The 19,329-nt window shown below is 39.4% G+C and overlaps 1 protein-coding gene across 6 annotated transcripts in view; it reads left to right on the top strand.

Annotated features, from left to right (window-relative positions):
- The window catches only part of Tcf20 (transcription factor 20), a 148,027-nt gene that overhangs the window by 111,890 nt on the left and 16,808 nt on the right, over positions 1–19,329 (top strand). The gene's annotated exons all lie outside the window — the stretch shown is intronic.

The raw sequence follows: 19,329 nt of genomic DNA, 5'->3' as shown, positions 1-19,329 counted from the left end.
CTTGTCCTGCCACCGTGCCAGCCCCAATTAACACACAGAGACTCTGTATTAGATAAGATTCTGTTGGCCAGGTACTAGTTTCTTATTGGCTAGCTCTGTCTTAATTATTAACCCATTTCTATTAATGTAAGTATTTCCATGTGGTCTCATCTTACTGTAGAGGGGCTAGCATTGTTCTCTCCCCGGTCTCTACATGCCGACTCCTCCTCACTACCTCCTGGAATCCTCCTTGTCTCCTAGTCCTGCCTATCTTGCTTTCCTATTGGCCAACAGTGTTTTATTCATTAAGCAGTATGAGAAACATATTTACAGAATGACATCTCCCATCAGTAGCCTTTTCTAAGTAAGCATCCGGGACCTTCTTAGATTCTCTGGCACAAAATAATTTGTCTTGTAGGTGTTCCTCTTTATTTGTTTGTTCGTTTTACTTTGTTTTGTTTTGTTTTGTTTTCATGACAGGGTTTCTGTGTGTAGCAGCAGCCCTGGCTGTCTTGGAATTCACTTTATAGACCAGGCTAGCCTGGTCCTCCTGCCTCTGTCTCTCTAGTAATGGGATTAAAATTGTTTGCCACCTTGCCTTTCTCCTTGATCTTCTTTTACACTTTGCTCTCTGCTTCCTTTGAGTCTTCTGGATCATTTACCCCTTAATCCAATTTTTAACTTTCAGAATTTGTATGTTTTCTTATATTCTTCACATCCTCATTAGCCACATGTCTTAGTTAGGGTTTCTCTTGCTGTAACAAATCACCATGACCAAAAGCAACTTAGGGAAGAAGGGATTTATTTCATCTTACAGTTTATAGTCCATTATCCAGGGAAGTCAGAGTAGGAACTCAAGGCAGGAACCTGGAGGTGGGAACTGATGTAGAGGCCACAGAGGAACACTGGTTACTAGCTTGCTCAGTGGAGGCACCATCTGCAATGAGTCTGGCCCTCCCACATAATAACTGATTAAAAAACATATCAAAGGCTTGCCTGTAGACCAATCTGGTTGAGGCATTTTATCAGTTGAGGTTATCTTCCCAAATGATTCTACCTTTGTCAAGTTGACATTAAGAACTGTCAGTCAGTATACCTGGTAAGTTTATCCACTTGCCTTTGTGGGAAGAGACCATATGTGTAAACTTATATAAAAACTATCAGTATGTATACCTGGTAAGTTTATCCACTTGCCTTTGTGGGAAGAGACCATATGTGTAAATGTATTTCAGCCTACTATAGTAATCAGATTATTGGTCACCAATAATGAGATTGAATCCCTATTCCATGTGTAAATCTCTAGTCAGTGTTAACAAGAAAGTAAAAGGCACTTCATAAATGATGCAGCTACCTTAAATACCAATTAACTCTTTTCTCTAAAGGGTGAGCAATGAACAGCATTTAAGTGAAAACATTAAAATTGCTACTCAGAATGTTAGTTTACTACTTGTCAGATTTGATCCTAAAATAAAATCTGGAATATTGTAATTGGAACAGATACACCAAATTTGGTAATGTCTTTCTTAATTCCCCCTCCTTTTAAAAACAAAACAACACTACCACCAACAAACCTGGAGTCATTTCAGGGCCCATGAGATGGTTCAGCAGGTAATGGTGGTTGGTGCCAAACCTGAGTTCAACCCCTGGGACCTACATGGTGGAAATACTGGAAGGACTTATTTTTGTTTTTTTAGAACTAGAGTTGCAAATCACAACTGTTTCAGGCGTGCTTTAATTTTGTTCTTTAAAGGATAGTAATCTGAAATGCTTCATTGAAGGAGAATGGTGTAAAGAAGGTCATTTGACTTCATGTTTCTTTGTAGTAGATTGGAGCCGAAGCTCTGTTTTTAGATGTGGTATGTCTCTGCTACTGCTCCATTAGGGCTGCATATCTCATTCTGTGACAGCACCAGCTTACTACTCAACCTTTGTTTATTTTACATCTCACCTTAAGACTAGAATGCTAGCTTTATAATTTAAATTTAGCTTTTCAATACACTTGAACATCTGTATTCTTGGTTAGCTACCCAGTAAAATGGGAAGAGGAAGAGAAAACAATGTCATTTTATTATACTTAAAAGTCAATTTACTTGGCTTTCAGGCTAATGCTTCTTTTACTTCTTGTTTTGGAACAAGATCTATGTAGCATAGGCTATCCTTGAATTCCTGTATCTCCTGCCTCAACTTCCCAACTGCAAGGATGTTAAGCATTCACTACCACCACCGACTTGACTGTTTTTTTTTTCTTTCCTTTGGCAGAATCAGGTGGATCTCTTGAGTTTGAAGCCAGCCTGGTCTACATAGTGAGTTTCAAGCCTGCCATGGTAGTAACACCCTATCTCAAAAAACAAGCAAACATGGCTGAGAGTGGTGGTACACTTTAATTCCAGTACTCAGAAAGCAGAGGCAGGCAGATCTTTGTGAGTTTGAGGCCAGCCTGGCGGTCTATAAAGTGAGTTCCAGGACAGGGCTGTTACACAGAGAAACCCTATGTTGAAAAACAACAAAACAACCCAAAATTTGATGAAGCCATTAATCTCTGTGTGTAAGAAGTTCAAGGAACTCTGTGGTGGTGAATTTAAATTTTCAGCTTGAACTCTAATTTATAATCTCTTGAGTATTTCTGTGAGGAGTTTCCAGTGAGTCTGTCTGAAGTTGTTTAACCCAGGGACTCGTACATGCTATGCAAGTACTCTACCACTGAGCTACATTCCTAGCCTGTAATGGATTTTTTTGTTTTGTTTTTGAAACAGATCTTTCTACATAGCCCTGGCTGTCCTGGAACTCACTGTAGATAGACTAGGTAGGCCTCAAACTTACAGAATCCTCTTGCCTCTTCGTCCTCAGTGCTATGAATAAAGGTGTGTACTCCTCCCTCCAGCCCTGTTTTTTTTTTTAAGTAAACTCTTTGGGTCTCCATTATAATGCTAGTATTTTCAAACTAATTAAGAGTATGTGGCTTATCCATGTACTACTTCAGAGCAAACAAACACCTCTCTACCACTTTCTAATCCCTGCCCCTCCTTCAGTTAATGAAATGTGAACTCTAGAGAGTGCAATGTGCTTTAAGGTAATTTTAATGGCTTTCAATTGATGGACATTTCCAGACCCCTATAGAGATTTATAAATACAGGAACTATATGACCTGGTTTGTGTGTCATGAAGAAGCTCAAGAAAGAGGAAGGAAGAAGTGAGTGGCAAGTAGAACAGTTTGAATGTGCACAGTAGCTGATACCATCTGAATATGAAGGCAAAAAGAAAATCAAAAGGGATAGACTTACATGTTTTAGGATTTATAGTGAGTAGATTTTTATGCTAACTAGATAAGGCAGCTAAAGGTAACTGAAGGGACCCAGGGTATAATAAATGTAAAAATAGTAAACTTCAAAAATTAAAATTTTCTTTGAATAGAAGGGAGTAGCCATGGCACTCCTGGGGGAGTTCAGAGGAGCAGGAGTTATTTTTCTACCATATAGGTCCCAGGGATTGAACTCAGGTCATCAGGCTTTGACAGTAAGTGCCTTTATCCTACTGAACCATCTTACCAGCACCAAATGTAAACTTTTAAATCTAAGTCAAAAGAAAAATAAGAAATCATAAGGTCTGTATGGGTAAAAATGTCCCCACAGAGAAAAGCTAGCAAAGAACTTGTTATTCTAATTATCTTATTAACTACATTATAATGTAGTTGGGAGAGGGGGATAGGAAGGGCAATTTATTGTTTACTAGCTGAGGTTTATGTCACATACTCTGCACTTGGGAAGAGAATCAGGAGTTCAGGGCCATCCTTGACTACATAGCCAGCTTGAAGTTAGTGTTGGCAACATGATAAACAGTCTCAAAATACAACTATGGCTGTTTGGGATTTCTTTTTGTAACTTGCGCAAGATGGCTCACAGCATAGTATTAGGAAATTAAGGTTGCATTTAATTATGCTGAGAACTGAAATGAAGCAATCATTTTACTGGCCTAAAATTGTCTCTCTGTTTTACATAGTATCAACCATTTTCCAGAGTTCCTGGAATGCAGGTTAAGGCCTTTGAACATTGAATTAGAACTAGGCAAAGTGTACTACTTTACTGTTCAGTCAAATGGGCTTTGAAGTGGAAATTGATGGTATGGATGCATGCTTTCTCTAACAGCCTGGCATAGTTCTACTTACAGGAAAAGAAGGGATATACAAGGAAATGCAAAAGAGAAGATAGGACTGCATCTGATACAGTCTAGGGTCACATTACCCCTGATTCATTAAGTAAGCCAGGTTTGATAGAGTTATTTGGGCTGTATACGCTTAAGATCTGATGCATAGTTAGAAAATAGTTGGCATATACTGTCAAGAAATAAGAACTTACAAACTGCTTCATGGTTTGTTCAGATGGACACATTTCCAACCCAACTTGAAACTCAAAAGATAAAAGTCGTTGGATAGACCTGGGACCCACCACTACTGGCATTTCATCCTTTTAACATATTTTGCTAAAAGGACAAGGGGAAGTAGATACTAATAGAAGAAGGAAGTGCTTTCTGGTTACATGCTATTTATTTAACAAGTCTCAGGCATGGCCTTTTGTAACTGAATCTGTGGATGTGTCTGGGCATTTTTAGACTTTGAAAACTGAGATTTTGGTTCAGATGTCAGGCTCCTGTTTTGAGTAAAAGTTACTTTATACAGAACTATTTTAATAGGTAGGGTAATAATTGGAAACAAAATGATGATTGCTAGATGATCGATTGATTCCCTTTGTTGAATTCAGTAGAGTTTCCAATTGTGGAAATAAGCATATGTTAATGTTGTGAAAAGAATCTATTTACTGATTGAGACTTTGTACCTCCCATCTCAGAAAGTGGGCCTGGATGCTTAAATTCACCTTTATTGAAAGCACATTGAAGGTGAAGCAAGGTATAATCCTAGCACCTAGCAAACTAAAGCAAGGGAGACTTGGATTTGAAGTTAGCTTGGGCTACATAGTGAGGCCTTGTATTAAAAAAATCAGTAGAGCAACCAAAACCAAGCAAATACATTGACCTCAAAATCAGCTCACATGGTACTCTGTCCCCAGTTCCTGGCAGTAAGTGCTGTTTGGGACTCACATTTTATCAATACCCGTTACACATACACTTAGTCCTTACTCTTCTGCCCAAATCACTGCAGTAGCCACAGGCTTGTCTGCTTTGGGACTGCACAGATCAGGTCTCTTGAGGCTTTGCCAGTCAGGTTGAGTTTCTTAGTGCATATACAGATTCACACATGCAGGGACCACAGCAGTTAAATGGTGCTAATGTAAGATAAGTTGAAGCCATTCTTTAATATATATTATACATAATTTTTGTGTGTGTATGTGCCTTTGTGAATGTATGTCACATGGCCCAAGGAAGCCAGAAGAGAGTGTACTGGAGTTAGAGATAGAGGCAGTTGTGAGTTGTCTGACAAGGGTGCTGGGAACTGAACTTAGATCCTCTGGAACAGCAGCAAGTGTTCTTCCATCTCTCTAACCCTCGAGCCACATTAGAGATAGAAAGATGTGTTTTGGTAATGATACTGTAAGTGGAGATATATAGATATGGTCAGTCATTAGGGAAAATAATGCGTAAGAGTTGGACACCCAATGGTAATCTTAACTCCTTGTCCTTTTGTTTTTGAAATGTAAGTATGTCAGGGACCTTCATATAAGTTCTGCTTCTGTGCAAGGTTTCATTCATATGTTTAATGTCTAATTTTTGGGGAACATTTGAGCCCTAAGTTGGTGATGATGGTGGCAGCAGACTGCCATGTTAAGAGGGTTTTTCCTGTGTACAAGTATGACCTATGAACTCAAGATCTGCTAGTCCAGCTGTTAAAGCTTTGCAACCAGAACATTCAGGTGCTAGTATACCATACCTTGTTTCCTACCTCATCATCCATAAGATTGGAGAAGATCTTAGACTCCTTATCCAGACGGCATGTTCTGTTTCCTAAATAACACATATCTCTCTATCTTAGGTCTCCAGGTACTCCATTGGCTCAAGCCTTCATCCTTCCACCAGAATGACCTCTTAACTGGTGCCTTAGTATTGTCATTTGACTGCATCAGTCCATTCTCTATGCTGAACAGATCTTTTTTTCTTGTGTTTTATTTTGTTGTGTATGTGTGTGCAGGTATCTGTGTCTGTAGATATATCCTTTTTCTTTTCACTTTCTGCCTGTTTCTCTGAGCTTCTCTGAGCTAGGGTCTTTTCTTGAACTTGGTTGGGGCTTATGTTTTGGCTAGGTTGGAAGCCAGCCAGTTGTATTGGTCCTCTTGTTTCCCATCATCCTTGGCACTAGGGATATAGACATTTGTGGGGTTACCCAGCTTGTTACATGGTACTAGGATCCAAACTCCAGTCCCCATGTATACAAAGAAGTACTGTTAACTGCCGAGCCCTCTCTTTGGCCCCTGAGGTGAGCTTTCTGAAGCCTAGGTATGCACGCCCATCCCATGTTAGTAGTACCCTCCTTCACGAGCACAAAAAAAAATCCATCCTCTCAGGATCTAATCAGCATCCATTATGTGCCAGGAATAAATCAGTTCAAATAAGTGAAATGAAGCCATGTGATGAAGACCAGGTGGCTGCTTTAGATTAGGACCAGGTAAAGGTTTTCTGAGAAATTTGAGAGGATGATGAAGAGATTCAGTCTTGGAATCCAAAGAATGACTGGTAAAACAAGCCACTAGGAGGGACTAAGCTTGGTGGATTAGGCAATAGAGGAAATGGCTTTGGTGCAGCAGAGGTAGCTGGAATAAGAAAGAGCACAGTGAGATTGGAAAGGTAGGCAAGAACCAATGCCTCTGGCCTTGAGGTCAAGGAATGGAAATAGTCCACCAGTATGCAGCACTATTCCATAAGGCAGGAAGGCCCGGAGAAAGAACAGTTGGAAAGGAAACAAAGGATTTATATCTTATCTCTGTTCAAAGACACTTCTTGTTTATGTTTAACCATTTCCAAAGGGTTCTTAATTTCTTTTTAGCCAAGTGGCATTGTAGCTTAGTTTCTGTCAGCACCTATGTAAATGCTGTGAAGCATGGTACTTGGATGGTGTGAGTTTGTGTAAGCACCAAGAAGCTTACACATAAATCTATGGGGCCATTCTTACTCAAACTACCACACTCATCAAATATTTCTCAGTAATGGTGATTGTGGCTTTCTATTCTTTCAGATCTATATTATCTTGCTGCTTTGGAAAAAAAAAGTGGGGAGGGGACTATTTAGTGTGAATATAGACAAGACTTTTACTTCTCAATTTCAGAAGACCATAGTTAAGCCCTTTAAGCTCTAGGCATACACTTTGTGGTACTTCCCACCAGTAAGCACCAAGTATGGCCCTTGACTCCTTGAATTTGTATTTCTTAGTTCATTGGTATATTTTTAATTTTGACCGTTTGATTATTTTCATCCTCCTTTTCTTTTTACTCTCACTTATAAAAGAAAACTCATACAATGGCACCATCTTATTGACTCCCAGGGCCAGAAGGAGGGAATATAAAGGCCCTGGGATTTACTAACAATCTTTGAAAACATTAGAGAAGTTTTAGCAGTGAGTGATTATAGAAACTTAGAGACCTCAGATTAACTTTAATCCACACATTCTTCTAGGAATTAGTCTCATAGGAAATGATAATGTCATGTGGCTCTGAGCCTACCTCTTACCCAGAAAAATAGTGCAAGAACTACCTTTTTAGGTTGTTGAATGAATGAGATTTGTCTGGCATGGGAGCCAGGCATGGTGGCATATGCTTATAATCCTAGAACTTGAACTGAGGCAAAAGAATCATCATGAATGTCAGGCTAGCCTGAGCTATATTATGAGTTCCAGATGAGCCTGGGCTACAAGTGAGGCCTATTTCAAAAATAATATAAATAAATAAACATAACACCAGTTTGGCTCAGTGAAATGTTTGCTATGCAACATAGCATGAGGACTTGAGTTTGAATCTCCAGCACCCACATAAAAAGCTGTGTGCAGCCTGTAATCCCAATGCTAGGGAAGTAGAAACAGGCTGATCTCAGGGGCTTTCTGGCCAGTCATTCTAGCAGAATTAATAAGCTCCAGGTTCAGTGAGAGACCTTGTATTTAAAAATCAGGCAGAAAAGGGCTAAAGAGATCTCAGTGGTTTAAAGTACTGGCTATTTTGCCAGAGGACCCACATTTGATTCCCACACGGCTGTATACAAGTTCTGTAACTGCACTGTCTGGGGATCAGATGCTCCCCCCCCCCCCAAAAAAAAAAAAAAAGATGGAGAAAAAGATAGTGAATGTAGACCTCTGGCTTAATACATGTATATGAGTGCAAACCAACAGGCATATACCATACATACAAATGAAAGAAACAAAACAAATGGAGGCAAAAGGGAAACATTTTAATCATTTTGAGTTTCTAACCTTGTCATATTAGAAAACTCAGAAGTTTCCATTTTCGTCACCTGTTGGCCTTTTCTTCACCCTTGGCCTTTTGCTTATTCTCCTGGGGGAATCTAAAATAGAATGAAGTGTAATGGATTCAACTTGTAATCATTACCCTTGGAGCTGGGCAGTCTCCAAGTGTTATATCCTTAGTCTGCATTTGCAATACACCTTTCACTTTGGGCAGGGCAGCTACAGTTGACAAAATTCATACTTTGAGAAAAATTGAGATGTCATTTCAGAGAACATACTGTTGCTGAGTTGGTCACAGACTGGAGCACCAAGCTGCTCTTGAAGATCTAGTCCAAGCTTTTGCCTTCCAATACAGGTTACCAGGAATAAAAGGGTCTGGGGTAAGAATGCCTGAGGTGAGTGCCAGAGTGGCCTGAAATGTGCTGAATGCTCATCACATTATCACTTAACAATCAGGTGACCTTTCCTAAGGCCTGACTAGGAGGCTGGGAGCAATGGTTAACCTTGGAGTGTGGAAGTCATGATATATAGGCAGTTTTATTGGCAGTAGCTTAAATATGCTACCATTTCCATATGGTACAGTGCCCCCCAACATTTCAGTATTGAAATTTAATTCCAGCTGTGAAGTACGGGGAAGATAGAAACTCATTCCTCATGTATTATTTAACTCATATGTTACTTAAGGGTGGGACTTTTAGGAGATGAGTATAGTCTTATTCTCAGAGATGAGAGTGGGGAGAGACAGAGGCCTGGGGAGGGGGGGAAGGAAATTAAATGCAAATGTAAGTGTGCAGAGAGTAAAAAAAAAAAAAAAAGGTTCTTAGTGCAGAAGGTTGGAATCATCTTCAGAGATTTGTGTTTCGATAGTTTCTTCACAGGTTAGAAATCTTATTACAGGTATCTATTGTGGCAGATAGTATGTCAAATCATAAACATTTTTATTTGGGTGCCTCACAGATAAGCAGTTGAGTAACTGGTTTTCTGGGCATGTGTACTGAGCTCACAGGTGGGCAGAGCCCTAGAGAGAACTGGTGCTATAGTCACTTCCCTGGTTAGTGATTTCAGCCAAAGGGTGGCTTTTTAGCTTCACAAAGCACAAAATGTAACTGTTCTTTTTATCCAGCTAGTACACTGTTTGCACAGAGTAAAAGAAACATATGCAGCTTAGAATTCATGTTTTTTAAGCTCTGTCTATAAGATGCATTTCTACACTTAGAAGATGCTATTTATTCTTTTCATCATGGGGCTGCTGCTGGTTCTTGCTCCTGCTGGGTTCAGCCTTTTCTCAAGTTTGCAGAGGAAAAGTGTAATTACTGCCTTAAGCCTAGTCCTGCCTCTGGGAGCCCTTCCTTTCTAACCTCTTAACATGGAAAAAACTTAACTTAGACAAAACATTTTCAGAGAAGTTGTGTGATTTTCTTCTTGGGCTGTAAATGAAACTGTGTAATTAAAATTATTTTTAACAAAGTGTATATACCTGTGGGTAAGATAAAATACAAACCAACTAAAAAGCAAGCTAACTAGGTAGCCCCTGAACATCACTAGTGAAGCCTGTATTGACATGTAATAATTATGTTTCTGACAGTGTATTAGCATAAGAATATGGGTACACTTTGTGCAAGAGAAACATGTTTAAACCAAATCTTGTGAGTAATGTTTTAATACATAGAAGGAATGGAGAATGGATTTATCTTACATTATTGCAAGTGGATGCAGTTTTACTTGTGAATTGCTTTCGATTGCTTTGTTTTGCCTTCTTAAATTATCATTGCTGATCCTGAAGACTATCAACTGCAGAGAATTGGAGTTAGGGGATTGCAGAGCATTTAAAACCCATAGTAAGTGACCAGTACTTGTGTCTGCTATAATGGCAGTTGAAGTTCAGCTCATGTGTGATAATTATCAGCTTTCCCTTTTATGGACAACTTGTTATAATCTCACATATTTGTTATCCCCATTCATAGTGTTCACACTAAAGCAAGATGACTGAGCATAGGTAAAGGTATTGTGCCTGACTTGCAAAAAATGTTTAGTATCCACAAAGGAATGTATTGTGGGACATCATGACTGGGGTTGGCCTAGTCACTGGAAGTAGACCACTTTGCAAACTACCCTTCCTCCCAGCCTGGTCTCTAGCTGTTGGAATGGAAAGTAACAGAAAATGACTAGAAATAATACTGTTAGTTTTTGTTAACCATTGTCTTCATATAACAAAAGATCCCTCTCACTTTTTTCAGTTGGATATTTATCTCCATGTTACTGACTTAAAGACAGACAAATACATACAAGTATACCAGGCTCACAAAGTTAGAGAGAGGCTAATCCAAGTATTAGTTCCTTTGGAGAAGTACTGCTAACCATGGGCAGTGCAGCTTCCCATGTACCTCTGATTCTTCTTTCTGTTCTTCATCTGGTATTACTTTTTTTTTTTTAATGAATCACCTTTATTACTAAACTGTTATTTGATTTTTATTATCTTTTGAGACAGTCTCCCTTTATAGCGTTAGCTATAACCAGGGTGGCCTTGAACTCAGAGATAATCTGCCTTCCAAGTGATGGGATTTAAGCATGTGCTACCACACCTAGTACTTTATCTGTTTAAACTCTATACTTGAAGAAAGGTATCTCAGCACATGTAAGGAAGGCACATATAGGAAATACCAGTTTAAAGTAACTGAAATGCTTGTTTTATGGAATTTGTATCTTCCCACTTAGCGTTTACCAACAAAGATTTAGTTACTTTTAAAAGTAGGATCTCGAACTGTAACATAGGCAGATTTGGAATTCAGTATGAATCCTAGGCTTATCCTCAGACCTGTGGTGATCCTCCTGCCTCAGCCTCCCAAGTGCTGAGATTGTAAATGTGAGCCCCCATGAATGGCTAAAGATTTATTTTAGAAAGCAAGTTTTAGGTTATACCTTGGAGTTACTTGTATGAAGCCTATTCTCTTATTATAGAGTCATAACTATGAGGTGATAATTGGTTTAATTCAAAACATTTAAGCTATATTCTCTAACAGGAAGATAGTGTTTCTAGCTGTACATTTAGTTACCCAGAAAAACTCATTAGAGATTTAACTCATTCCTCACTTTCACTGAGATTTTACTTCCAAGTCCAAATTTGCCCTGGTTGATAATGGAATATTTCTTGAGAAAGAAGTGTCCAGACCAGGTGGTGTATGTGAGCTGCCTCTTCAATATCCTGCTGCACTAATGCTTGAAGGGGTCTCCTTCTACTTGTACTGACTTACGTCACCAGATATCAGGGCTCACCACTGTAGCAGGCTTATCTTTTAGGCCATCAATCAGCTCTCAAATCATGACACGGAGACTTAATAGTTGTGAATGCTCAACCATAGCTTAGACTTGTTTCTTGATAGCTCTTATGATGCTAACTTGTTTCTCTCCTACCTTTTGCCTTTGGGATTTTTACCTTTCTTTCCTTCCATATATCTTACTTTCACTGCTTCTCCTGTCTTTTTCTGGTAGCTCAGGCTTCTGGCCCCAGGTGTGTCCTTCTCTTTTTTCCTCCTTCTTTTCTTTCTTCTTCCCTGTCTCTCATTCTTTCCCATTTATTCTGTCTGCCCACCAGCTCTACCTATCCCTGTATTGCTAATAGCTATTAGCTATTAACTGTTGAGCTTTTTATTAGATCAACCAGGTGTTTTTTTAGGCAGGCAAGGTGAATCAAATGCAACACATCTTTATATAATAATAATAATTACTATTTTTAAATTTAAAATGATATTCCACAACATACCACAGTACATCTCATGGGTCCTATGATCTTTGGTCTGATGTCAGCCTCCTGTGTGTATGTCCACCTCCAGTATCAGGACTCTCCCCCATCCCAAACCTAGTAACTGTCTTTGTTGGTCCTTGTTCCTACACTTTTTTGTTCTTTGAAAGATGATAGCTAGATTAAAACTGGTGTGCAAGTGTGCTGTCCTTTGTTAAAATCATTGTGGGAAACAGATGACTTTGAGGAGGCAGGAAAGGTAGGTAGGTAGATTCCTGGTTGTGTGTAGTACATTTGATCCTTTGGCCCCTGTAGTATCGGGGTTTTCCATAGCTATAGAGGATGCATGATTAGTCTAACGTTAGTGAGTAGTGCTGTGTGACAAGATTGAGGCTGTGGCCGCCAGCAGTGGGAAGGCACTGGTGCCAGCAGCAAGTCTGTTTATAACTCAACACTCGGGTGTGTAGAACTCAGGTTGCCCAGATTGAGCTCAGTAAGCCCTTCTTAGGTAGTTTTTCAATGTTTTTGGACTCCTGTTAATTGTTTCATTTGTTATGTGTTCATGTGTCTTTCTGACCCTGTTTAAACATATTTAAATGCAAACTGCTTCAAGAAACTTGGAAAAAAAAAATCGTAATATGGATTGGTCAACCACAGGAGAACTGAGAGAGGAAGTCCAGTGAAGTAAACAGTATGGGAATGAAGCTGGTAGAAGCTGACTGTTCTCACCCTTAGAAAGATGAAATGCTGAAAAGTCTCACTTAAAAAAAAGGCTGTAACAAAAATGACAGCCCCCCCCCCATACTCTGCTTATTTTAGGCACTGTTCTAAGTGGAAGAAATAAGCTAATAAATTAGTTTATCTTAATGTGATAGACTAGTAGATGCATACTATACTTTATTTTTGACATCAGTTAGTGCCAGTAAGACACCTCTACAAAGTTATATTTTATGTATTTTGTAAATGAAAACAATTACATTCCTTTGTAGCGTATACAATTCTTTTACAGTGATTTCCCACAACTTTATGAGGAAGGTAAAGCAAATTCCCCTTTTTACAAAAGTAAGGTTGATATGATACATTGTGTCCTTTGTTCACTAGACCTTTGCTGTTTTGAGCCTAGATAATAGTTACATTAGACCAACCATGTTTATTCTAACATGCCAGTCAAACCTGAAAACTTGTAATAAACACAAAAGTAACCTTTAACCAAATGCTGCTAATATGACTGGTAGCTGATTTCTCATACTCACAACTTATTAAGGTGTGCATTTAATGAGTTCAGGTTCTGAAATAGACACCAGTACAACAGCTGTGAGACATGAACGCAACTAATACATCTCTGCACCTCTTGGACTAAATAAGTATTCCTGGAAAGAACTCTTACTTCCTTGACCCTCTGAGTTGGCTCTGATATACCAACTCAGGGTATGGTTCTAGGGCTGGCATAAGTGCCATCTTTCAAGACTTAGTGAGCATGACAAAACACAATGTGCTCTCAGATGAGAGCTTTGATGGAGAAACCTAAGGAGAGTGTCTTGCTCCAAGGAATCGAAGACTAAAATATAAATTGTCTTGGCCAATACTTTGAAGCCCTCTGGAAAGAAAATTGATCGGATAGAGTTGAATCAAAGGAAGATGCTGTTATTACCATAATGGATAGTGTAATACTTTGGATAGAGACCATGTTGCGGTCATTTAGCAGGAGTGAATCATGAGATCAATAGATGTTTTTTGCCTAGATATAGGAGGTACAATTAAAAGAGAGTAAACTTCTTATTGGTAGCCAAAAATACTTTCTATATTTTTCCAAGCTTCAGCTTTTTAACTAATATCGGAAGAGCCAGCTTGATTAGTTTGCTCCAAGTCTCTAATGTGTCAGATCTTTCATTCCTTCCATCTGCTTGTATTTTCAATGTGTCTGGTCCAGGAGATGCTAGTATTTACTCCTAGTAAATATTGTGAACAAAAGAATGCAGTGGTAGCTGGACACTGCTGTAGGATACAGTGGGACAGAGTTCAGTCTGCAGGGTTTGCTCAGAATTGATCAGTATTGATGCACTAATAATGTTCTGACTCAATTGCTGCAACTCTCTAGGCTGCTTAAAGATGTTTATTAAGCAGCATGATTATTCAGGTTGCTGTTACATCTCAGATGGAAGTGCTGCTCTGGGAATGAAGAGTCATGCAGTATTCTTCCTTTGCAGCAGGAGAATAAGATGGGTCCTAGTTGATTCAGTCCCTGTAGTTTGCTACTTCAAGTCACCAGACCCTTCCTCCCTAGATAGTGACAAGCACTCGTGAAAGGCCAGGCTGAATGAATGTCTGTTTAAATCTGCTCAGAAACTAAGACATTTTGTAATTTATAAGTTATAGTGTCCAGAAATACAAGGATATTATGTTTGTTTTTGATAGAGTTGCTTAAAAATAATTTTTACTTTTTGTATTAAAAGAAAATTTCAAAAAATCTCCCTTCATCAGTTTAAGCTGCTGTCTTTTTTAAAAAAATCTAGTTGGGTGTGGTGACAACATACCTGTAATCAGAGTATTTGGGAGAGACTTTATGAGTTTGAAACCAGCTTGGCCCACATAGCAGGTTTCAGGACAGCCAAGGCTACAAAGTGAGACCCTGTCTCAAAAAAAGAAGAGGGCTGGTGGTGGTGGCACACACCTCTTAATCCCATTGCTTGGGAGGAAGAGGAAGGCGGATTTCTGAGTTTGAAGTCAGCCTGGTCTACAGAGCAAGTTCCAGAACAGCCAGGGCCACACAGAGAAACCGTGTCTCAAAAACAAAAAAAGAAAAGAAAACATCAAGGCTAGCTTGAGCTACATGAGACCCTGTCTTAAAAAAATCAAACAAAACCCAAAAAAGGAAAAAGTATGTGTCAAGATATAGAATCATACTGAAGTTCCCACTGAGCCTGTTATTGTCTGGGTACTGTGTGCTCATCTCCTCAAAGTCAAGGACATTTGCTATGCGGGCATTTTAAACAATTATAGTATGGAAGAATGAGGTAAATTTTTCCCCAGGTAAAACGAATAAAAATATAGTGAAAATTATACTGGCTTCCATGTGGTGGTGATGCATGCCTTTAATCCCAGCACTTGGGAGGCAGAGGCAGGCGGATCTCTGTGAGTTCGAGACCAGCCTGGTCTACAAGAGCTAGTTCCAGGCTAACCTCCAAAGCCACAGAGAAACTCTGTCTCGAAAGCCCCCCCCCCAAAAAAAAAAAGAAAGAAAGAAAATTATACTGGCTAAAGAATAGGTTTGGGCATAAAATGAACAAATGGAGATTTTTATAGAGTTGGGATTTTTTTTTATATTTTGTCTTTGACAGTTGGCATATGAGAGGTACTTTTATTTATTATTTTTCTAATATTTATATTTGGAGTTTCTTTTTTGTTTGATTGTTTTGCTTTGTTAGGTAGACCAGGCTGTCCTGGAACACAATGCTCCATCATGCTGCCTCATGGATGCTGAGATTAAAGGTGGTACTTGTGAAATGTGGGATGGTTGAATGAATGAAGGGGAACTAATAGGAGCATGGCAGGATGAGGAGTGTTGAACTTGTGGTTAGTAGATAAAAGGCTACACTTCTAAGTTCATTGCTCCCTGGCTATGTGATCTTAGCAGTTCTCTTTGCTTTAGCTTCTTCTTCAGCTAGGGGTAAAAAATACTGGAAACAGACCCAGTGTGCCTCCTTTGGGGATCTTATGAAAAGTAAATGAAATTGTAGTTTTTCCCATGAGGAAGAAATTGGTTATATTAGAGAATGTAACAGAAAAATGAGCAGTCACTTCACTTCTGTCACTATGAGCATCTCAGGAATTCCTATGTACTTGGTGTGACATACTATATACCTGTTATTTTATAGTTCTGCAGGTTAGAAGCCCAAAGCAAGTCCCACTCTGAAATTCAGTTGTCGTCTGGGTTCTGCTCCTTTTCTGGAAGCTTACAGGATATTTTGTTTGTTTGCCTTTTTGAGCTATAACTACCTACATTCTTTGGCTTGTGGCTCTTTCTTCCATCTTCAAAGTCAGCATGTGACCCTGCTCCCATTTCCACATCTCCCTGAAGCCTGCAGCTCTGCCCCACTCTGAAAGAGAGGAATTTGTTTTTATGATCTGTTTGTGTGTTGAAAATAGATTCATCCCCAGATAATTAATGCATTCTCCCCTTCTACTATCTCTGCAAAGTATTAAAGATCTCTGATTCTAGGGATTCAGATGAACATCATGGGAGGCCTCAATTCTGCCTTCACACCCATAATCTTTAGATTGCCATATTGAGTACAGAAGTGTAGTAAATACTAAAGTCTCTCAGGAAACAGATTCTAGCCAGTCATTGTATCTCTGTTGGGTCTATGTTATAAGCGAAGGAATTGATTAATGGTTCTGAGTCTCTATTGTGTGCTACAATCGCAGAGGGCTTTTTGGAACATGGGTTGAGAATTTGTTCTTTCAGTTCCTCCTGGTGCTGCTGGTCTCCAGATCACACTTTTTAAGACCACTGAACTAAACCATTTATAAAGTACTTATTCTGAGGTCCTAATAACCTCTGCAGAATATCTCTTCTTTGGGTATGATATAGTCAACTTATTGTGCTTTTTAAATTTTATTTTATCTATGCAAGTATTTTGGCTACATGTTTGTATATGCATCATGTTAGTAGTGTCTGGCGCTTCAGAAAGTCAGAAGAGGGTATCGCATCCTATGGTACTACAGATCTGGTGTTAGAGATGATTTTGAGTCACCATAAGGGTGCTTGGAGCCAAACTTTAGCCTCTAGAAGAGTAACAAGTGCTCTTGACCACTGATCCATCTCTCCAGCTCCATATCATGCTTTTAGTTGGAAGAAGCAAATACCATTTTGCTGTTTGCAATTTCCTGGTGAGAGGTGATGAGTTCTCTGTCTTCATAAAAAAGACATGTATGTAGAGTAGACTATTTGGGAGCAGGTTGCTTTGAGAAGTCCTGCAAGGGACAAAACAGCTGGTATTGAAGTAGGAAGGGAAAAGGCATCTATGCCTTGTTTTCTCTGTCCTCATCTGTAAATGAGTGTTCAATTTTTGGTCTTTAAGACATATAGTATATCTCTGGCCTGTAGCCATTTTGGGTGACAGTTCTGATCCAGCCACTGTTCTAAGTCTGGATTAGTGCATTCAGCACTCAACATTTCTGTGAGGTAAGTACTGTTAGTACTCGCCTTGAAGATGGACTGAACAAAGGTCAGGAAATTGCCTGGTAAGACATAGTGAGGCAGTGGAAGAGTCATTAACAAAGTAGTTATTTAGATTGTAGAGTCTGTGCACCTAAACCTTTCTTGCTCAGCTTCACCTCAGATAATGGTCTCTTCCTGTATCAATTAGGATATGTTGACTATAAGTTGTAAAATTAATTGAAATAGCAGAAGAATGTGTCTGTGTTGTCCTATCACAAGTCTCGAGATGGGTGGTCCTTGGGTTGGTTGGGTTAGTGCTCAACAGTGTGGTAGGGTCCAAGTCTCTCGTTTTTCCACTCTGCTGTCCCAGAAGATGGGTTTTGTCAGGGTTGTCTTCTTGTGATTAGGTGACTGCTGTCATAGATGCTGTTGTCCTGTACTCAAGAGAGGCTGAGCACAATGGTCTGGTTTTCTGTTTGGTTTTGTTTTGAGGTAAAGTACCAGAGGGACAGGTCTCACTAGGTAGCTCTAGCCGTTCTGAAACTCACTCTGTAGACCAGGCTGGCTTGAAATTAACAGAAATCTGCCTCTAGAATGCTGCTGTTTTCCAGCTTGTCCATATTTAAGGGCAAAAAAAGAAGCATGTTCACTTGCAGACTTTCAAAAGTACTTAATATACCCATTCATCAATGGCTACCATGAACTGAGATTCATCCTTCAAGCTGGAGAGCCCTGAAGCTCAAGCCCTCTGGATAAATGAATGTTTGGGTACCCCAATAAAAAGATAGATAGTAGGAACAGCTGCCAGTTTTGCACTGACAGATTGACCACTTTCTGTTTCTTTGGTTTGGTAATGACCTTTTATCCCAAAGGAGGCATAGATAGTAGATAATCTGGAGATTCTGCAACTGTTCTTAACTGTTCTTGGTTTACTCTAGGCTAAATGACCTTTGCTTTCTTCTCATTGGTACAAGTATACATGTAAACATAGACTGATTATTGGCACCTAAAAGGAGCTTGGTCTTCTGAGAGGGAGGTATAAGGTCCTACACCATTTTTCTCTCTGGGAGACATTCTTAGCTCTGACCTAACTCTAGGTCTTAGCCTCTGTTACTTTACTTGTCCAGACTGAACAGTGCACACGTGCAAGTCCTAACTAGGTGAATGCATTGTCAATGTTCAGAGCTTTCCCATCTTGAGACATGGTGAACATTTAGGCTCTCTAGCTGCCATGGTTCTAGGAGTTTGGTCAACTCAGATGTGAGGATTTAAAAGAAGCACACATACTTTTCATAGAATCGGGAGTGTGTATATGTTCTGGTTAGTTTTCCTGTGTGGGTCATAGCCACACCCAGGAAGTATAACTAATCTACATATTTTCCTCCGTAGGGCCACATGTGGTTACATTTTGGTGATGTTGATAGGATTGACAGGATGAGTATTCACAGCAGCCACATCAAAATTACAGTAGAGATGTGTCCTGCTTTAAGAAAATCTGACCATATTAGGAGGAGCATTGCAATTAGAGAATAGTGTCTCACTTAGCCAGAAATTCATGGCAAGTTTCCTAGTACATTTAAAATAAGATTCATGTATAAAAATACCATTTGCATACAGAAACACATATTTTCTGGAAAGAAAAATATACTTGTATTGGGCATTTGGGATAAGTAGATCAGATCAAAATTAAAAATAAAATCTTACAAATAAAAGAATTCTATTTTAATTGTGAAAGGTCATCTCTCTCTATCTCTCTCTCTCTCTCTGTGTGTGTGTGTGTGTGTGTGTGTGTGTGTGCACGCGCGTGCGTGCGTGCCTGCCTGCCTGCCTTAACTCTCTACCTACACAAGATTCTGTGGCAGATACAGAAGCAGTGTCTATAGGCAGTGCATAATAGCAGAGAGGAATTTACTAGTAGAGAAGGGAGTAGGTAAAACAGGCAGGTCTGGGTGCCACACCCATTGATGTGTCTACCACACATAATATATGTAACTTACTTGCCCTGGTGTGTTCTGTTTGATTTAAAGTCATTCATGAGGCCTGGCCTTAAAACTA

Source organism: Phodopus roborovskii, unplaced genomic scaffold (assembly GCF_943737965.1).
Source record: "Phodopus roborovskii unplaced genomic scaffold, PHOROB, whole genome shotgun sequence".
In the NCBI taxonomy this organism is placed as follows: domain Eukaryota; kingdom Metazoa; phylum Chordata; class Mammalia; order Rodentia; family Cricetidae; genus Phodopus; species Phodopus roborovskii.
This window is presented reverse-complemented; position numbering and strand designations above follow the sequence as displayed.